The sequence below is a fragment of the Mus musculus genome, chromosome 8 (genome assembly GCF_000001635.26).
Source record: "Mus musculus strain C57BL/6J chromosome 8, GRCm38.p6 C57BL/6J".
NCBI lineage: Eukaryota > Metazoa > Chordata > Mammalia > Rodentia > Muridae > Mus > Mus musculus.
Genome location: NC_000074.6, coordinates 27,648,525 through 27,669,783, shown reverse-complemented (window position 1 = coordinate 27,669,783; position 21,259 = coordinate 27,648,525).

Here is a 21,259-nt window from a genome sequence, read left to right as displayed (position 1 = left end):
TTCATTTATGTATGTATTTATTTTTAAAACATTTGGAAGCATTCTTTCCTTTTCTATTTTATGAAATATTTGTAGAAGAATAAACACTGCTTCTTCTTTAAAACCATAAGAGAATTCAAAAGTTCATCTAGTTGTAACTGAAACTTTCCTAGTTTGTTGTTATTGTTGTTAGTGATTTAATACAATTGCTTTTAAAAATCTATCTAAGTTGCTTATTTCATCTATTTATCTATTTATCTATTTTAGTAGATCTACATATCCAGAAATTTATTTCTTTTTAGATTTCCCTGTTTGGTGAAAAACATCTCTTTACTGTATAGTCTAATATTTTTTTCTGAATTGAATTGGGATCTCATGTTGTTAATCTGGTGTGTGTGTATGTGTTTGTGTGCATGCATATCTGCCTACATGCATGCATGTGTGTGTGTGCATATGTGCATGCTAAGACTTCATCAACAATGCTCATCTCTCAAACAACCTACTTTTGGTTCATTGATTATTTATAATTTTTACTTATATTTTATTAATTAATTCTGATCTTAATTATATCTTTTCATCTACTGCTTCTGTGTTTGACTTGTTCTTGTCTTTTCATGGCACTAAGATATATTTTTAAGTTACTTATTTTAGATCTCTCTGACATATTAGTACAGGCATTTGTGGCTATAAATTTACCTTTTTTATTATATCTCATATATTTGCATAAGGAATGTTTTTATTTTCACCAGATTTTTAGAGAATTTCTTCTTTATTTATTTATTCAGTGAATTGCCAATCATTAAATAATGTGTCTACCCCATAGTTTCTCATGTAACTGGTTTCTAGCTTTGACCCACTATCGCCAAGGAGAAAGGAAGAAGTTACCTTAGTTTTCCTATATTTTCAAAATCTTTCCTGGAGTTTTATTATTGATTTTAGAGAACAGTTCATGGGGCACTGAAAATAATGTGCATTCTGTAGTGTTTGAATAGAATATATTGTAGAAGTCTGTTAGGTTCATTAGATCTATATCCTTCAACTTATATATTTCTCAATATTTTGTTGGGATACTCTGTTTATAGATAGATTGGGATGTTGGCGTTACACACTATGATTGTGGTCATCTTACTCTGTGACTTTACATGTAGTACTATGTGTTTTATGAAATTGGGCATACCCATGGTTAGTGTACCTATATTTGGAATTATACCATCCTCTTGATGGATTTCTTAATCATTATGAGTAACATTTCTCTTTAAAAGCTACTTTTATTGGTGCTGGAGAGATGGCTCAGCAGTTAAGAGTAATTGCTGTTCATGTAAAGGATGTTAGTGTAAATCCCAGTAGCCACATGGTGGCTCACAGTCATCCATAACTCAGGCTCCAGGGGACATTGTAGAATAGCTCAATGAAAGGACTTGGAATGGAGTTAAGGGACTCAAATACCATAAGTCTTTATAATGCTACCATTGTAGGAATAGTATTGTAGAAAAGACAAGGTATTTTAGATGGAGAAAGCAGAACTCTGGTAGAAGTTCCAGAAAACACCTCAATTGTCTCTTAAGACTAGTGTGACACATGGAACAGTCAGGCGGGGATCCTGGGGACCACTTGATTTCCCTGGAGATCATCAGCTTGTGTCATGTCTTCTCTATAAGAACTACAGTGTTCTAGCCCTTGTATTGAGCACTGATATTTACCAGCTATTCACACATACTGGAAGACATGATGTTTTTATATACCCTTGAAACCATGAAGAAAACAAACATCTCACATTCTGAACCTTACCTCTGTTGCTTTCAATGAAGCTATTTTCTCCAAATTGAGACATTACATCCTGAAAGGAGCAAGGAGGCTCTTTAGAATGTGGAAGCTCATTAAACTTCTAAGACTCAGGAAGTTCACAGAATTCATTAGACTCAGGAAACATAAAACTTACAAAATTTGAAAATTATCTTCCCCCATATCATAAAAGAAACTGTGAGAAGAGAATAGACTCTTGTGGAGTTTCCTCTTAGGTTACTCAGGTAACCCCATACTGGGATGAAGTTTTGAAGTAATACAGCTGCCAGAAAATCACCATAGTTGGTTGCTACCCTTCACACAAGATCATATAAATAATATCAAAGTCCTATACATTTGCTAAACTAAAATTGAATGAAACATTTTTTTAGTCAAAGTCTGTCATTGGTAGCCTATCTGACCTGGGTGGACATTTACTCACATGAACCAAAAAGTGTCACATAATGCAAAAGGTACCTAAGAGGGAAGCCACAAGAACCAATGATGAATTGTAAGGGGTGGGCTTATCATCTGAAAGTGGGTGTCTAGACAAACAACTCTGATGTGGCTAGTGTTCTTTATGGTGGTATGAAATAAGGTTCTTTGTTCCTTTAAAGGCAATTGTGTGCCACTTTCCATGGACAATAGGATATATGCAACCAAGACTAAGTCCTCTTAGTGCTCAGGAGTTTTATTTGGTTGTTGTTGTTGTTTTAGAATAATCTTAGTTTGACCAATTTCTTCTTTTCTTTTTTCCAAAAACAATTTTTATTAGATATTTTCTTCATTTACATTTCAAATGCTATCCCAAAGGTCCCATATATCCTCCCCCACCCCCGTTCAGTTTCTTCTATGTGGTATTAAAGGCATGCCTTCTTGATTAATGGGGTCTGTCTCATGAATATGAGGACAACCCCAAAATGACTGCTGGAGTACAAACTACCTTATAATCTCCAAAAGTATCACATGTTATGAGACAGGGTCTTTAGGCAAAGGCAGGAGTTGAATGGCTGTTCTATGTATAAGGAAAGCAGCATTCAACTGAGGCTTGGTATACTTTGCTGAAAGATTTTAATTAGGTAAGAGATAAATTACAGTGGGGAAAAGACACATGATGCTATGCTCTGCATTAGCCTCTGATATGTCAGATAAAAATAGAAAAAAATGCCACTTAGATCTTATAATTGATGGAACACTAGAAGAGAGAACAAATTAGATGTGTGCTAAGGAATCCTTCCTATAACCCCAAATCTCAGAACCTATGAAAATAATTGGCAAATGAGAAAGGAGAGAGCAATATAGAAGTAATAGGCCAACACTCTCAGGCCTGACATTTAACACACAGGAAAAGCACATGTATGATTCTGCATGTAGACATGGTCGTTAAAAATATCACTGACTTGTGATAGTGCCAATCTTTAACACCAGCACTTGAATATGGTGGCGCAAGTCATTAACACCAGCACTTGAGATGTAGAGGCCAATGGACCACTGTGACTACAAGGCCAGTCTAATTTACATAGTAAGTTCCAGGATGGCCAAAGCTATATAGACCCTGACTCAAATGAACAAAAATCCCACACTGATAACCAGGGAATATTGTGCATTGTTACACCTGTCTTAGAAGGTGTGGCATGGGGCAGGCAGGGTCAGTCTGAGTGCTGTGGAAGTACAGAAACGGAGTAGAAGAACTACTTAGTTCTCCTTGAAACAAATATTGCCTAATCCAAGGCAACACAGTGAAAATCAGTCCCAGTGAACTGGCTCATGCATGGGCCTTTTTATAAAGCAGCTGGGTTCCCCATGAACATCAGGGTCTGAGAGATAATAGAGGAAGAACTAGCATTACTTTTAAGAAGCAGTGTGTCCCAGTTCAGTGAGCTGTATAGTACTATGTTCACTGAAGTGTTGACAGAGAAGTAAATTTGATGCCAGAAATAGGACTCATAAGGCAAAAGCACTTCCTACACAAGATTAATGATCTGAGTTTGACCCCTAAACCTATGGTGGGAAGGAGAATAGCAACTCCCTAAAATCTATTGCCCATACATATACTATAACACATATGTACACATACAACACTATTTCCCACACATACGCCATACCACTTTAGCACCACCAACAACAACAATAACACCACCAATACCACCAACAGCAACAATAACAGCCATGACCCTAGAAGTAATATAGGGGCTTTGTAGTGGGGTAAATCATAATTTTGATAAGTAGGAAAGGGTTTAACATATTTAAGTTATTTATAATAACATGTAAATTAGATCCCTAAAATGCTAACACATTCAAGAGGAAATGAAAATGGAGAAATCAAAAAAATAGAACCTGATTTTCCAGCCCTCCTCAGTTTGGGCAAAAGCCCTGTGGCTGTTTGTCAGGACTACCACCTCTTCATGGCCTCTCTCTCTAGTTTAGGGCCTCATCAGATCTCCCTACCATGGATATCTCAAGTTGTGTAAAGACCTAGGTAGGCTTCCTATGTTCTTCTTCTCAGCTTCCCTCCATTTGGCTCACCCCACAGCTCTGCAGCTGCTTGCTAGGAGCCATCTCCTCTTGACTTCTTTCCCCTTTTTCAAACTTCACCAGATTTTGGGCTGCTTCCCACCAGATACTCTCTAGCTTGACGATATGGCATTGAGACTCAAGTAGGCTACCCATGTTTCCATACCAAGCCCACTCCATTCTGGTACCTTTAAAGGGCTATGACTGTTTGACAGGGATTACCACTTCTTCCTGGCCTCTTTTGGATTTGCCAATCTCAGTTTGCTCTACACGTTCTGAGTTACCGTCACTTCTGGACTCACCAGAGCCCACCAGTTCCATTAATAAAATCATCCAGTTGCACTACCTGGCCTGGAAACCCAGAATCAGACTACATTGCCAAGAGAACATTCTTCTAAATCAAATTATCTAGACCACTGAAGGCACCAGACTGCAGCTAACATGCAGAAAATCTGGGATAGATGCTGAAAACCCAAGCATCAGATAAATAAAGTTAATATCCCCAATCCGGATATGAATTAGTCTTACTTTTGAACATTGTAAAGATCCTTGATGAAATGAGATCTGACTTAAAAATGAAATAAAAACTCAACTAACAAACTCCAAATGTTCAAATTCCAACACAGAAATAACAAATTACAAAAGATTTAACATGTCTCCTCCTCCCCCATATCCAAGTCTTCAATTAATGGGCCCTGTTGAAAATGGCTGGGAAGAATCTCCAGACAAAAATTCAAATGGGTTATAAGACTATGGCCAAGCAACTCACAGTGAAAATATACAAAGGGGTGAGTAAAATAAGGAAGTCAATCCAAAAAATGAAAATAGAGCTTAAATTAAAAAAAAAACTAAATGAAATGAAATGTCTTATGCTGACAACTAGATTTAGAAAGATGAGGAAAAATACATAAACTTGATCAGTTTCGTGACCCACTAGTTAGGACCAAAGGATATTAAGTTACATTCCCATTATCTCATATACCGAAGACTAGTTATGTTTTGGAGAATACCACTTGAGCCACACAGTTTAAGTTGGGAAAAAAAAATGGCATAATAAATACGTATGTGGTGTTAAATGAAAAGACATCCTAAAATGATTTCATACATCAAATTTGTCCTGTTTACTTAAATAACAAAGATCAGCGTTACTAAAGGAATTAGTAATCAGAAACCCAGTAGTCCAAAAGAAACCTGCTAAAACAGACTTTAAAAGATAGCAAAATAAGTCAGATGTGGTTTTGAAAGCCTGTAATTCCAGCACTTGGGAAGCTGAGACAGAATTTTTGCAAGTGCAAGGTCAACCTGAGGTTCATGCTTTCAGCCACCCAAGACTACAGAGCAAAGAATTCAATCATAGAAAGAGACAGACAGACAGACAAGCAAGCAAGCAAAGAAACAAAGACAGTGAGGAATAAGAGCTACACTTGCCTTTAGGAATTATGCTGGTTGAATAAAGCTGCAGTAGGAGGCACTCTAAGACCCATGGGTTTCCAGGAGCTACTATGATTTCCCTCTCATTGAGAGTTCCTTAAGTTCAAACAGACTGCTGTTGGTTATCATTAAGATAAGAGTAGCACTATTGTATCTTTAGGGACATTTTGTCATGCTTCATAAAAAGCATTTTGTTGTGTTTCATGCTCAGAGTCGTCTATTGGATGGAACACAGGGCCCCCAATGGAGGAACTAGAGAAAGTACCCAAGGAGCTGAAGGGATCTGCAACCCTATAGGTGGAACAACAATATGAACTAACCAGTACCCTCAGAGCTCGTATCTCTAGCTGCATATGTATCAGAAGATGGCCTAGTCAGCCATCATTGGGAGGAGAGGCCCCTTGGTCTTGCAAACTTTATATGCCCCAGTACAGGGGAACACCAGGGCCAAGAAGTGGGAGTGGGTGGGTAGGGGAGCAGGGCAGAGGGAGGGTATAGGGAACTTTCGGGATAGCATTTGAAATGTATATAAAGAAAATATCCAATAAAATTAATTAATTAATTAATTTTAAAAAAGAAAAAGAAATAGAGATGGATAGGAGTACAAGTTGCTTCCCTTCGTTAGCAGCTTCATTGTACCTTCTGGTGCTATGAAAGTTAGTCCTTCAGCATTTTTAACAAACGGTGTTGGTTTAACTGGTGGCCAGCAAGTAGAAGAATGCAAATCAGCCCATTCTTATCTCCTGGTACAAAGCTCAAGTCCAAGTGGATCAAGGACCTCCACATAAAATCAGATACACTGAAAAAGTTCTAAGTAGAACAATGATGCAAATGAAGGAGATAAGTATGTTATAAATGGAAAAGTATGGAGCAAAGTATTCTTATTTACAGATGGTGTGATTCTATACATTGAAGACCCTGAAGATACGACCAGAAATGTCAAAAAGCTGGTAAATACATCAACAAAGTAAAAAATTAACATACAAAAAATCAGTAGCCTTCCTATAAATGCTAAAAACACCAACAAAGAAATCAGGGAAATGATTCTATATACAAGACTCAAGGAAAAATAACATGGAATAAGTCTAACCAAGGAAATGAAAGACTTGTTCACTAAAAAGTTTTAGACACTGAAGAAAGAAACTAAAGAAGATATCAGAAAATGCAATACCTCCCATGCTCATGGTTTGAAGATTAAATATTGTGAAAATGGTTATCATAACATAAGTGATCTAAGATTCAACACAATCCTCATCAAAATTCCAATGCAATTATTCAGAAAAATTTAAAAATTCTTAAATTTAATGTGAAAATGCAGAAGATCAAGGATAACCAAAAAAAATCTGAGTAATTAAAAATAAGTCTAATCACTATCTAAGAACTCAAGCTATACTGCAGAGCTATAGTATTAAAAATTACATGGTACATAAAAAGACACATTGATCATTGGATAGAATTGAGGGCCCACATATAAGCCCACAGTTTTACAGCTACTTTTTTTTTTTTTTACAAAGAAGAAAACAATGCAAATAAGAGGAAAGAGAGCCTCTTCAACAAAGGATCCTGATAAAACTGGATAGCTACATGTAGAAGAATGAAATTGAGTTCATATCTTTAACTCAACTCAAAACTTGACTCTAAATTAATCAAGGACCTCAACCTAAGACCTGCTGCTCTGAATCTGTTGGAGGTAGAAGTAGAGAACATTATTGAACTTATTTTTTTACAGAAAAAGATTTTCTGAGCAGGATCCTGATTGTGTAGGCAGTAAAAACCGTTAACAAATGGGACCTCATGAAACTAATAACTACTATACAGGAAAAGAAACTGTCACTCAAACAAAACAGCATCCTACAGGAGATGAAAAAATCTTTACTAGTATTCAGCTAATGAAGTTTGGTGTCTAGAATTTACTGCATAGCTTGATGGTAAAACCCCATTGATGAATGTACCACATGCTTGAGTCATATAACATGGAGAAATCAGGCTGGTACTGAAGTGGAAGCTGTAAGCTTTATCCCTACTGTCTAGGTTTTACAGAATGGGCTATGCATGCTATTAGGGAAGAAAAGCAATCATCAATATTATCTGCCTGTGAACCCTGTGAGCTACAGTAATTACTGGCCCGGCAGGACGAGCCCAGTAATGCAATAGTGCCATGGATGTTAGAGAAGTAATCAACCACTTTTTAAAAAAAACTTTTCACTATATACTTTATTATTTATTTATTCACTTTACATCCTCATGGCAACTCCCCCTCCCTCATCTCATCTCCGCACAATCTTCATATACTCCTCCCCCACCACTACCCTTTCCCCTGATTCTCAAAGACACAGAAGCCCCCTCCCCATAGGTACCAACCTGCCCTGGCACATCAAGTCTGAGGAGGACAAAGCACATCCTCGCCCACTGAGGCCAAACAAGGCAACCTAGCTCGGGGAAGGGGATCCAAAGTCAGGCAACAGAGTCAGAGACAGCCCCACTCCAATTGTTAAAGGACCTACATGAAGACCAAGCTGTACATCTGCTACAAATGTGAAGAGGTCTAGATCCAGCCCATGCATGCTCTTTACCAACCATGTTTTTTGTTTTTTGTTTTGTTGAATTTAAGTACCTCTCCAGAAGAACCCCATGCCTGGCAGCACTATTCAGCCAAGAAACTATAATTAGACAGATCATCAACCCTAGGGAAGGACCTACTATAAATATTCCACAAAATTTACATAGTATTAAACTCAGTCTCAATGACTTAGCTTTATACCCATAGAGTAATGTAATGGATCCTTTAACCATTATCTGAGAAGCTTACATTTGAAATAGATAGCAGTTAACACAGAGGTTTACAACCGGTCAAGTTGTAGAGCATAAGAGACTGTGAAGTGGTCACCTCCTGTAGCCAGGTGGGACTTCTGATGGAAGGAGGAGGACATGACACTACCCACAAAACCTTCAACCCAAAATTTGTCCTGCCTACAAGATGCACAGGGATAAAGATGGAGCAGAGACTTGAGGAAAAGCAACCAATAACAGGTTCAATTTGAGACCCATCCCATGGGAGAGAGCAAACTCCAGACACTATTGATGACACTCTGCTATGCTTACAGACAGAAGCTTAACATAACTATCTCCAGAGAGGCTTCATCCAGCAGCAGATGGACACAATGCAGAGAGCCACAGCCAAACATCACAGGGAGTTCAGGGAGTCGTGTGTAAGGGTAGGCGATAGACTTGAGCTAGCTGGAGGGGGTCAACAACATAACCAGAAGAACGAGAAAGCCAACTAACTTGGGTCCATGGGAGCTCACAGAGACTGAACACCAACCAAGGAGCTTGCAGTGGCTGTAACTAGGCCTGCTACATGTATAGCTTGTGTATCTTGATATTTATGTGGGTCCCCTAACAATTGGAGTGGGGGATATCTCTGACTCTGTTGCCTGCCATTGAACCCCCTTCCCCAGCTGGACTGACTGGTCAGAACTCAGTGGGAAAGGATATGCTTAGTCCCGCTCCAACTTGATGTTGGGAGGGGACTACCCAAGAGAGGCTACTCCTTTACTGAGGAGAAGGGGAAGGGGTAATGAGGAAAGAGATTTGTGAGGGTGCAACTGGGAGGAGAGGAGGGAAGGGTGATTCTACTGGATTGTAAAGTGAATGAATAGATAGATAGATAGATAGATAGATAGATAGATAGATAGATAGATAGATAGATAGATAGGAAGGAAGGAAGGAAGGAAGGAAGGAAGGATACTGGCTGGTTTTGTGTGTCAACTTGACACAGGCTGGAGTTATCACAGAGAAAGGAGCTTCAGTTGGGGAAATGCCTCCATGAGATCCAGCTGTGGAGCATTTTCTCAATAGTGATCAAGGGTGGGAGGGCCCCTTGTACCATCTCTGGGCTGATAGTCTTGGGTTCTATAAGAAAGCAAGCCAGGAGAAGCAGACCAGTAAGGAACATCCTTCCATGGCCTCTTCCTGCTTCCTGACCTGCTTGAGTTCCAGTCCTGACTTCCTTTGGTGATGAAAAACAATGTGGAAATGTAAGCAGAATAAACCCTTTCCTCCCCAACCTGCTTCTTGGTTATGATGTTTGTGCAGGAATAGAAGTCCTGACTAAGACAGAGAGATACATGGAAAAGAGAGACCTAAATATGACATCTACAGCACATTCCCTCCCCATAGACTTAGAGACCATTGTGGAATAGACATAGGAATAATATAAGAACCAGGTGTGGTAGATGACTACAAGGAAATGTTATTTTCTGGGCACAACAGTGTAAAAGTAGCATTTACTTTCCTGATATAATTGTTTCTGAGACCTACTGTCTCTGTCTGGTAATGCTGGCCTAGTACTGGAAGCTTCTACCCTCAATACAATCTGATCTAGGCCTATAATGTTTTCTGACTCTAACACTAACTACTGAATAAGCTCACCCTTTCTAGCTCTTTCTGAACTCTGTTCACTGGTTCAACTCAGCTGGTTAGGCTCAAACTCATATCCAAGCTGACTGATTCAAATTGGCTTCTCTCACTTCTGACTTAATTGCTTCACCTGGCCTCAAACTAACTCTACCAATCTGTTCAAATCTTATGGCCTCATCTCATTCTCTGGCTCATTCTATCTTCACCTGTCTCTGTAAAACTCTCCCAATAAAACTGCATCCTTTCTCTCTCTCCCTGTTCTCTTAAGTTGCCTCTCCTTCCTGTCTATTCTTGTGGGAGTTGAACATATTCTATTCTGTCACATCTCTCTTATTAATCACTTTCTCTGTCTCTCAATTAGATATCACTTTCTGTTGTATACCTGCCCTCTGCCTACTTGAACCGGGTACTCCTGGGAGGCAGGCTGGGGCTGAAAAAGACTTAGAGAGATAATGGAGCCAAGACAAAGGCCCTGATCAAGGCCCAAGATTTCAGAAACTGTTCTTATAAAGGGGTAAGGCACATCCCCTCCACACACCCACCACCCCTGTCAGTCAATTCTTGGTGTCTGGAGACAGCCTGTGAGTGACATGCAGGATAGGATGTGCCTCCAGAATATCTCAGGGGCCTCTCAGCAGGTAGCAGTGTCTTGGAGGAGAGCAGTGGCAGGTGACAGAACAATAGAGCCATCTAGGTCGGAAGGCTCCACCCTAGGTAATCTCCTTCTTAGTGGCAGCAAGGTCAAAGTCTGGATCAGCCTGCTTCAGGCTGGGGGAGCCTACAACTTTCAAACATGGCTGCTTCCTTCTATAAACTAACTGTGCCTTCGCTGTTTGGAATTCAATGTGTATACTAAGGACAGAGCCATAACACAACTAGAATCAGATTTCTTTTTTTCAGAAAAATAACACAATCTTAGAGTTCACATTGTGATCAAATATCTTGCAACACAACAGGATAATTAGTTATACACATGAATGTGGAGGCTTTGTCTTTTACTGTCTATTGTAATGCTACGTGCTGCCCCCCTAAGACCTGGAGTCTGTAAGAAGCCTCTGGGACCCTGCTCCCAAGTTAATTTTGATTGGTGAAAAAAAAGATGCCAACCACTAAGAAGAGACATAGGTGGAGTTGAGGTTTCATGGTCTTGGGGAGAGAGGACAATAAGGAGGGAAGGAGGCCACCATGGAATAAAGGAAGAATGGGCAGGAGGGAGAAGGAGAGCCACCATTTGACAAGGGCTGCCTGATTGGAGTTAAGCACAGCCCAGATGGAACATGGTATATAGCAAGTGATAACTTGGGGTTATTGATAGGAAGGTCAATTCTAACAGCATGGAGGGTAGACAGCTGCCCAGGTATTATGCTGCCTAAGGCATATTTAAAATATAAAGGTTGTGTGTGTGTGTCTTCCATCCAGGAGCATAAATGGTTTAAGACAAGGAAGACTACCTACGCTGGAAATTTTTAAGATTTTTACTACACATGAAATCAAAACTGCTGTAGTGGTATGCACAAGACCTGAACAAGTTAAACTGGACAAAATCTCAACATGAAGAATTGTTAGAAGCACAGTTTAGGCAAGCACTGGGAAAACAGAATTCTTAAGAATGCAGGCCTGCTTTCTTCAACAAAGGGAAGAATGACACTTGATCACCCACAATGCAGGAGTGGTCAAATAACCTGATGATCTTTTGCTATTCGATTAGGAGCCAGCCTCCACCTCAGTTTCCCCCAATGCTGAGAATTGCTTAGGCTTTAATCCTGGGTTTTGTCTCTCAGTGAATAGAACTCATCCTTATAAAGAGACCTTATATACTTTGCATCTTCCATCAGTATATGTTATGCATATGCTTAATGCAAACCCTTCCTCTTTAGGCCCTAGCCCTAAGTGTTGTTTCCCAGTCAACAGAACTCAGGATATCCATCTCAGGTACTTTGCTGTAGTGGTTTATGTTGCAAGGGAATTTCAACGTAGCCATCCCTAAAGCTTTGTTACAAAAACTGTCACATGGAGACTTCGTTCCCAATGTTTTACTGTCTTTAAATGTGTAAGAAAATCGACTGTGGGATCAGAGTCTCTGTAAGTTTTGATCCAGACTGACTAACCAAGTCTGGCTGTGCAGATTTGGTTTTGATTCTCATCTCTTTGCCTTTCACTTCCCTACTGGCAGTGATTCCTGTAAGAACCTACCCACTCCCAACAAAAAGAAAATGTGGTACAAAGTCCAACACTTAACTAAGAATTAATAGCTGGCAGGAAAGGGAGAGTTGCTGTCTTATAGCCCCTAGTAGGTTGATCGCACTCCAATAGAAAGTCACACATCCAAGAATATACAGGCAGCACAAATCAGACAAGATCAGATTAAAATTAAATGAACTTTTAAAAAAAAAGAAGACATATTTTTGGGTATGGATTGATGAAGGGGTTGATCTGTGAGGAGATGCAGAGAAGGGAAGCAAATATAATCAAAGTATATAAATTCCCAAAGAACTAATAAAATTATGAGAAAATAAAATTAAATGGGGCTTGTCTGGGTTACTCAAAAGCAAGTGTGACAAGATCTTTATGAAACCAGAGTTCCCATGGGAAATGTTATGCAAAAGCCAATTTCACTGTCAACCTCTGGAAAATTTTACTGCCTAGGCAAAATTGTAAAAATGGATTTCTGTGGAAGAATTGTCACTAACATGTCCTTCTTGGTGACAGAGCTTGCGTGCTGTAGAAGGCATGTGCTAGCTTAGATGTGCCTGCTATTGTCATCGTAAAGTGGCTGATACTGAGGCTACCAACAACTTCCTGGGTGGATTTAAGACCACTCCACGTGTGAGAACAAATTTCATGCTATAAGAAATCTCATTGTTTGTTACAGATCTGTTTAACTTATTTTTGGTAGATTATATGCATCTAGAATTTCATTTGTTTTGGGTTTTCTTTTTCTTTTTTTTTTTCTGTTTCTTTCTCTTTTTTAAATTTTTTTTCAATTTGGTGGCATATTGGTTTTTAAAACATGCTATTCTGATAGGCCTTGGTATATGACTCAGTTCTTCTCTCTTGCAACTTTTAATACAGTTGCCTACTACTATTACTGTAAACTCAGTTTTAAAAACAATGGCTAGAGAGAGGTTGAAAGATCCTGGCAGAATGTAAAAGGACACAGAAGCCCTGAAATTGGCAAGATAGATGTCAGTGTTAGCAGAACTAGCTTCACTGATTTAGAAAAATAGAGGTGCACAATGCTCTGGCCACTCCTCGAACCTGTGTGTCTGCCAATGTTCTGACCAGGTGTGTGCCCATTGCTGCACCTTCATTAGACTCTTTCCTTGTACCCCTCCCATACCCATTTCTTGAGAATAGACATTGTTTAGATTTAGAAATCCCCTAATCTCCCCCTTCTCCTTTCCCCCCCTGAGGGCCTATAAAAACTGGGAACTCTTTCCCCTCGAGGTCAACTCCTCTACCCCTGCATGGGATATGAGTCGTCCCCAGAGCTCTGGCTTTCCCCAATAAAGCCTCATGTGGTTTGCAACAAGCTTGGTCTGTTGTGAGTTCTTGGGTGTCCACTATTGTCCTGAGGTCTGAGCGAGGGGCTCCTCTCTGAGTCTTTCAAGGTCACACACCCTAAGGAATTTCACTACTTGTGTTGCTAAATTAACACATGACCAAATTGCCATCAAGTAGCTTTGAACCTGCAGTAAAGAAGCTTCCTTTTGATTTGGAGACAGAGAATAAATGATCATTGAGGGGTCAGTTCTAAATAAAATATTTATATCACTCCCCCACAAGGGCCACATAATATTGTAAAGGATGGGGTGGGAAAAACTATATCAGCCACAGGATGAAGATTGCTATGAAATATTGTCTGATGGCTAAGACATAACCATGTTTATCATGAGCACACTTCTTAAGATTAAGCCTGTCAACATTTAATGGTCATCACTGGAGAGAGTGCCATGTTCTCCAGTTGTGTGGCCACTTTTAAAAGGCGATGAATTTAAAAGATAAGAAAGAATGATAGTATGTGAGGGATTGGATGGGGGAATGAGAAGGAGAAAATGATGTAATTGTAATACCCCCAAATAAAAGAAGCATTCTTTTAAAGTATTAGTATCTTTTGCTGACATCATTGTGAGGATGATTTAAATAACAGAAATATATTGCCTCACAATATACTAGGCATAGAACTCTCCCATGTATCTGAAGAAGTGAGGGATGAAATCAAATATTCTATGCTTGTAAGGATATATGAAAATAAAACAAGATATGACAACCTGAGTATGTTTCATCACACCAAAAACATACTTTCAAAAATATTTTATTAAAATAAAATCCACAGTAAAAGAAAGAAAAGGAAAATAAACAGAAAAGAAAAGAAAACAGGCATAGTGATACACACTTGTTTGCTTAGAGTTCCATGCTACCAGCCTGGGCTACAGGATTAGATCCTGGTTTATACTGAAGAAGGAAGGAAGGAAGGAAGGAAGGAAGGAAGGAAGGGGAGTAGGAAGAAGAGGAGGAGGAAGCAGAGGAGGGAGAGGAGAAGGAAGACAAGGAAAAGAAGAATATGAAGAAGAAAAAAGGAGGAGAAGACAGAGGATGAAGAGAAAGAGAAGCTGGAGGAGGAGGAGAAGCTGGAAGAGGACTAGAAGAAGAAGGAGGGGAGAAGGATGAGGAAGAGGGGGGAGAAAGAAAAGGGGAGAAGGAGCAAAGACAAGGAACAGAAAAAGAAAAACAAGACTGAAACTGCAGTCTATATAAACAAACATTGGTTGTATTAAAATTGTAGTTCACCTGTTCCACATTGTGGCAGAATAATAGTTATTATCAGCTTAAAATGATTAGAGCAGCTTAAATAATAACAGGGAACTGATTGAAATGATTAGACTCCGCACTCCAAAAACATAATTTAAACTTACAGTAGTCTATGCTTCATGTGTAAACATTTCACATGCATAACAAACATGATTATAAAATTTTCAGAGTGCCAGCAGGCAGCACTCAGGGAGCACCAAGCAATGAATGGCAATGTAAGGACACCCAGAGACACAAGGAGAGGACACCCAGACAGACAAGAAGAGGACACCTAGATAGCCATGGAGAGGAGATGCTCAACCTGCTTAAATCTTCCTCCATCTCTCTCCTTTCCCCCCTACCCACAAACCTTTCCTTGGGAAACTGAAGGTATATTTATAATATAAATATAATGAAAACATCATATACTCTGTTCTTGTGTTATAATGCAGAAGTTGGTCTGCATTAAATACTAAATGCTTATTATCTATTTCAGTGCAAAATAGAAAATACAAATAAATGAATTAAATGTTATGCTCAAAAGTTAAGGAAGACAAATTATATCTAAGCAGAACATACTAAAATATGCTTTAAAAAAAGTTAATTTTAAGCACTTGATTACTTAAAATATACAATTAAATACAAAACCCAATAGCTGGCCTAAGTAAGGAAATATTATAAACATTCAAACTAGTTATTAAAATGAAAATATAAATACAGTAAAAGATAAACTGAAAATATATATGCAATTAAACTTAAAATTCTTTATGAAATACAAAATATTAAAACTATTCATGGGGAGGGCTCTGACTGCCAGAGCAGGTGCAGGAGCCATCTTGTGTCCCAGCTTCCTCAGAGACCAGTCTGCAACAGGTGAGAGTGCAGACTTCAGAGGCAACACACCTTCAGGGACAGGCCCTGTTTCAGGCTTTCGTTTTCAGCCAGGTGGCAGGTCTGAACGCCAGACATCTGTGCACCTTCTCTGCAAGAGGAGAGCTTGCCTGCAGAGAGTACTCTGACCACTGAGACTCAGGAGAGAGCTGGACTCCCAGGACTGCTGACAAAGACTAACAGAATCACAAGAGGAACAAGTTCCAACTAGAGACAACTATAACAACTAACTCCAGAGATTACCAGACAGGAAAAGGCAAACATAAGACTCTTACTAACAAAAACCAAGATCACTCACCATCATCAGAACCCAGCACTCCCAACTCAGCCAGTCCTGGATACCCCAACACCCTAGAAAAGGCAAGACAGGAATCCTTCAACAAACTTAAAGAAGATAGCTGCAAGTACAGAATCCCAACTTTAACAACAAAAATAACAGGAAGCAACAATTACTTTTCTTTAATTTCGCTTAACATCAATGGACTCAATTCCCCAATAAAAAGACATAGACTAATAGACTGGCTACACAAACAGGACCCAACATTTTGCTGCTTACAGGAAACCCACCTCAGGGAAAAGGACAGACACTACCTCAGAGTGAAAGGCTGGAAAACAATTTTCCAAGCAAATGGTCTGAAGAAACAAGCTGGAGTAGCCATTCTAATATCGAATAAAAATTGACTTCCAACCCAAACTTATCAAAAAAGACAAGGAGGGGCACTTCATACTCATCAAAGGTAAAACCTACCAAGATGAACTCTCAATTCTGAATATCTATGCTCCAAATACAAGGGCACCCACATTTATTAAAGAAACATTAGTAAAGCTCAAAGCACACATTACATCTCACACAATAATAGTGGGAGACTTCAACACCCCACTCTCACCAATGGTCAGATCCTGGAAACAGAAAGTAAACAGAGAGGACACATGGACACTAGCAGAAGTTATAAAACAAATGGATTTAATAGATGTCTACAGAGCACTTTATCCTAAAACAAAAGGATATACATTCTTCTCAGCACCTCATGGTACCTCCTCCAAAATTGACCATATAATTGGTCACAAAACAGGCCTCAACAGATACAAAAATATTGAAATTATCCCATGCATCCTATCTGATCACCACGGACTAAGGCTGATCTTCAATAACAAAATAAATAATAGAAAGCCAACGTTCACAGGGAAACTGAACAACACTCTACTCAATGATTCCTTGCTCAAGGATGAAATAAAGAAAGAAATTAAAGACTTTTTAGAGTTTAATGAAAATGAAGCCACAACATACCCAAACTTATGGGACACAATGAAGACAGTCCTAAGAGGAAAACACATAGCCCTGAGTGCCTCCAAAAAGAAACTAGAGAGAGCATACACTAGCACCCTGATAGGACACCTAGATGCTCTAGAACTAAAAGAAGCAAATTCACCCAAGAGGAGTAGACGGCAGGAAATAATCAAACTCAGGGCTGAAATCAACCAAGTGGAAACAAAAAGAAATATTCAAAGAATCAACCAAACTAGGAGCTGGTTCTTAGAGAAAATCAACAAGATAGGTAAACCCTTAGCCAAACTAACTAGAGGGCACAGGGACAGTATTCTGATTTAAAAATCAGAAATGAAAACGGAGACATAACAACAGAACCTGAGGAAGTCCAAAACATCATCAGATCCTACTACAAAAGGCTATACTCAACAAAACTAGAAAACCTAGATGAAATGGTCAACTTCCTAGACAGATACCAGGTACCAAAACTAAATCAGGATCAGATTAATGATCTAAACAGTTCCATTTCCCCTAAAGAAATAGAAGCAGTCATCAATAGTCTCCCAACCAAAAAAAGCCCAGGACCAGATGGGTTTAGTGCAGAGTACTATCAGACCTTCAAAGAAGACCTAATTCCAACTCTTCTCAAACTATTCCACAAAATAGAAACAGAAGGTACTTTACCCAATTCATTCTACGAAGCCACAATTACTCTGATACCTAAACCACACAAAGATCCAACAAAGAAAGAGAACATCAGACCAATTTCCCTTATGAATATCGATGCAAAAAATACTCACTAAAATCCTTGCAAACCGAATCCAAGAACACATCAAAAGGATCATCCATCATGATCAAGTAGGCTTCATCCCAGGGACACAGGGATGGTTTAATATACGGAAATCCATCAATGTAATGCACTATATAAACAAACTCAAAGACAGAAACCACATGATCATCTCATTAGATGCTTAGAAAGCATTTGACAAAATCCAACACCTCTTCATGATAAAAGTCTTGGAAAGATCAGGAATTCAAGGCCCATACCTAAACATAATAAAAAGCAATATACAGCAAACCAGTAGCCAACATCAAACTAAATGGAGAGAAACTCGAAGCAATCCCACTAAACTCAGGGACTAGACAAGCCTGCCCACTTTCTCCCTACCTATTCAATATAGTATTTGAAGTCCTATTCAGAGCAATTGACAACAAAAAGAGATCAAGGGGATACAAATTAGAAAGAAAGAAGTAAAAATATCACTATTTGCAGATGATATGATAGTATATATAAGTGCCCCTAAAAATTCCACCAGAGAACTCCTAAACCTGATATATAGCTTCAGTGAAGTGGCTGGATATAAAATTAACTCAAACAAGTCAATGGCCTTTCTCTATACAAAGAATTAACAGGCTGAGAAAGGGATTAGGGAAACAACACCCTTCTCAATAGTCACAAATAATATAAAATAACTTGGTGTGACTCTAACTAAGGAAGTGAAAGAACTGTATGATAAGAACTTTAAGTCTCAGCCAGGCATGGTGGCTCACGCCTTTGATCCCAGCACTCAGGAGGCAGAGGCAGGCAGATTTCTGAGTTCGAGGCCGGCCTGGTCTACAAAGTGAGTTCCAGGACAGCCAGGGCTATCCAGAGAAACCCTGTCTCATAAAACAAAAAACAAACAACAAAAAAAAAGAACTTCAAAAGATCTCCCATGCTCATGGATTGGCATGATTGGCAGGATTAATATAGCCAAAATCGTTATCCTGCCAAAAGCAATCTACAGATTCAATGCAATCCCCATCAAAATTCCAACTCAATTCTTCACTGAGATAGAAAGGACAATTTGCAAATTCATCTGGAATAATAAAAAAAAGCTAGGATAGCAAAAACTATTTGCAACAATAAAAGAATCTCTGGTGGAATCATCATGCCTGACCTAAAGCTGTATGTACTACAGAGCAATTGTGATAAAAACTGCATGGTACTGGTACAGCGACAGACAGGTAGGTCAATGGAATAGAATTGAAAACCCAGAAATGAATCCACACACCTATGTTCACTTGATCTTTGACAAGGGAGCTAAAACCATCCAGTGGAAAAATGACAGCATTTTCAACAAATGGTGCTGGCACAACTGGCGGTTATCAGGTAGAAGAATGCAAACTGATCCATTCTTTTTTTTTAAATCAGGTATTTTCTTTATTTACATTTCTTTTTTGTGGGCATTTTTATTAGATATTTTCTTTACATACATTTCAAATTTCAAATGCTATCCCGAAAGTTCCCTATACCCTTCCCCTGCCCTGCTCCCCTACCCACCCAATCCCACTTCTTGGCCCTGGCATTCCTCTGTACTGGGGCATATAAAGTTTGCAATACCAAGGGGCCTCTCTTCCCACTGATGGTGAACTAGGCCATCTTTTGCTACATATGCAGCTAGAGACACAAGCTCTGGTTAGTTCATATTGTTGTGGATACAGAAAATGTGGTACATAATGGAGTACTACTCAGCTATTAAAAACAACGAATTTATGAAACTCTTGGACAAATGGATATACCTGAAGGATATCATCCTTAGTGAGGTAACCCAATCACAAAAGAAGTCATTAGATATGAGCTCACTGATAAGTGGATATTAGCCCAGAAACATAGAACACCCAAGATACAATTTGCAAAACACAAGAAAATTAAGACCAATGTGTGGATACTTCATTCTTCCTTAGAATAGGGAACAAAATACCCACGGAAGGAGTTACAGAGACAAAGCTTGGAGCTAAGATGAAAGGATGGACTATCCAGAGACTACCCCACTTGGGGATCCATCCCATAATCAAACCCAGACAGTATTGCATATGCCAGCAAGATTTTGCTGAAGGGACCCTGATATAAATGTCTCGTATGAGGCTATGCCAGTGCCTGGCAAATACAGAAGTGGATGCTCACAGTCATCTATAGGATGGAACATGGAGCCCCCAATGGAGGAGCTAGAGAAAGTACCCAAGGAGCAACAAAGTAGGAACATCAATATGAACTAACCAGTATCACCAGAGCTCATGTCTCTAGCTGCATATGTAGCAGAAGATGGCCTAGTCGGCCATCTTGGAAGAGAGGCCCCTAGGTCTTGCAAACTTTATATGCCCCAGTACAGAGGAACGCCAGGGCCAAGAAGTGGGATTGGCTGGGTAGGGGAGCAGGGCGGGGGGAGGGTATAGGAAACTTTTGGGATAGCATTTGAAATATAAATAAAGAAAATATGTGATGAAATAAAATTAAAAAAAAAACTATTCATAAAAGGAAGTTAGATTAAATTCTTGACAAAATGTGTCAAAAAAAACTTCTTACTCATAATCCCCACTTATAGTTTGAGTATGAGTTGTCCCTCATGAAGGCTCTCAGACCAAAGGCTTGGTCCCTAGTGGCTGCTCCTATTCTGGGAGGCCCTGGAAACCTCAGGAGGCAGGGCTTATCTAGAAGAAGGAGGTCAGTAGGTGTGTTTCCAGGGACTATTTCTTGTTCCCAATTCTATGAATGTCTTCCTCCAAACTCTCAGCTGCCACACGGAGTTATCCTTACCGTCAGACCCAAAATGATGAAGTCAACTGGCGATGAAGGGAAGTAAACTGCTAATTCTTTGGGTGCTCCTGTCAGGTATTTTAACACCAGGGCAACACAAGTCTTTCTGATTCGCTAATATCTTAAGTCCCATTGCAGACTATGCTAATTTCCAGGAGCCTCCCACACTGAGGGTGGGTCATCCCACCTCAGTTAACATGGTTAGAAAAGTCTCACAGCCAAGCCCACAGCACAGCCCAATCTAGACAATTACCCAGCGAGACTTCCTCCCCAGGTCGTTTCACCTTGTGTCAATTAAAACTAACCTTCTCAGGTGCCTTTCCAGACATGCAACCAGAGCATCAGGAGGCTGCAAGTCTGAGCATTAGGGGGACACTGAGAGTCTGAGTAGAGCATTATGGGACACTGTATTACCTCACATCCGCTTTAATGCTCATTAACTATGGAAGCAATTTTCTTTGGGATTTAATTCTAAATATTGTCCTCTTCTGCACTTCGATCCTATGCCCTTAGAGGTTTACGTGTTGCCTATAGTCAAATCTGTAACTCACTATGTTTCCCTGTTGCTTTGCAGCTAGAATTTCTAGATAAGTGATGTCTAAAGTTTG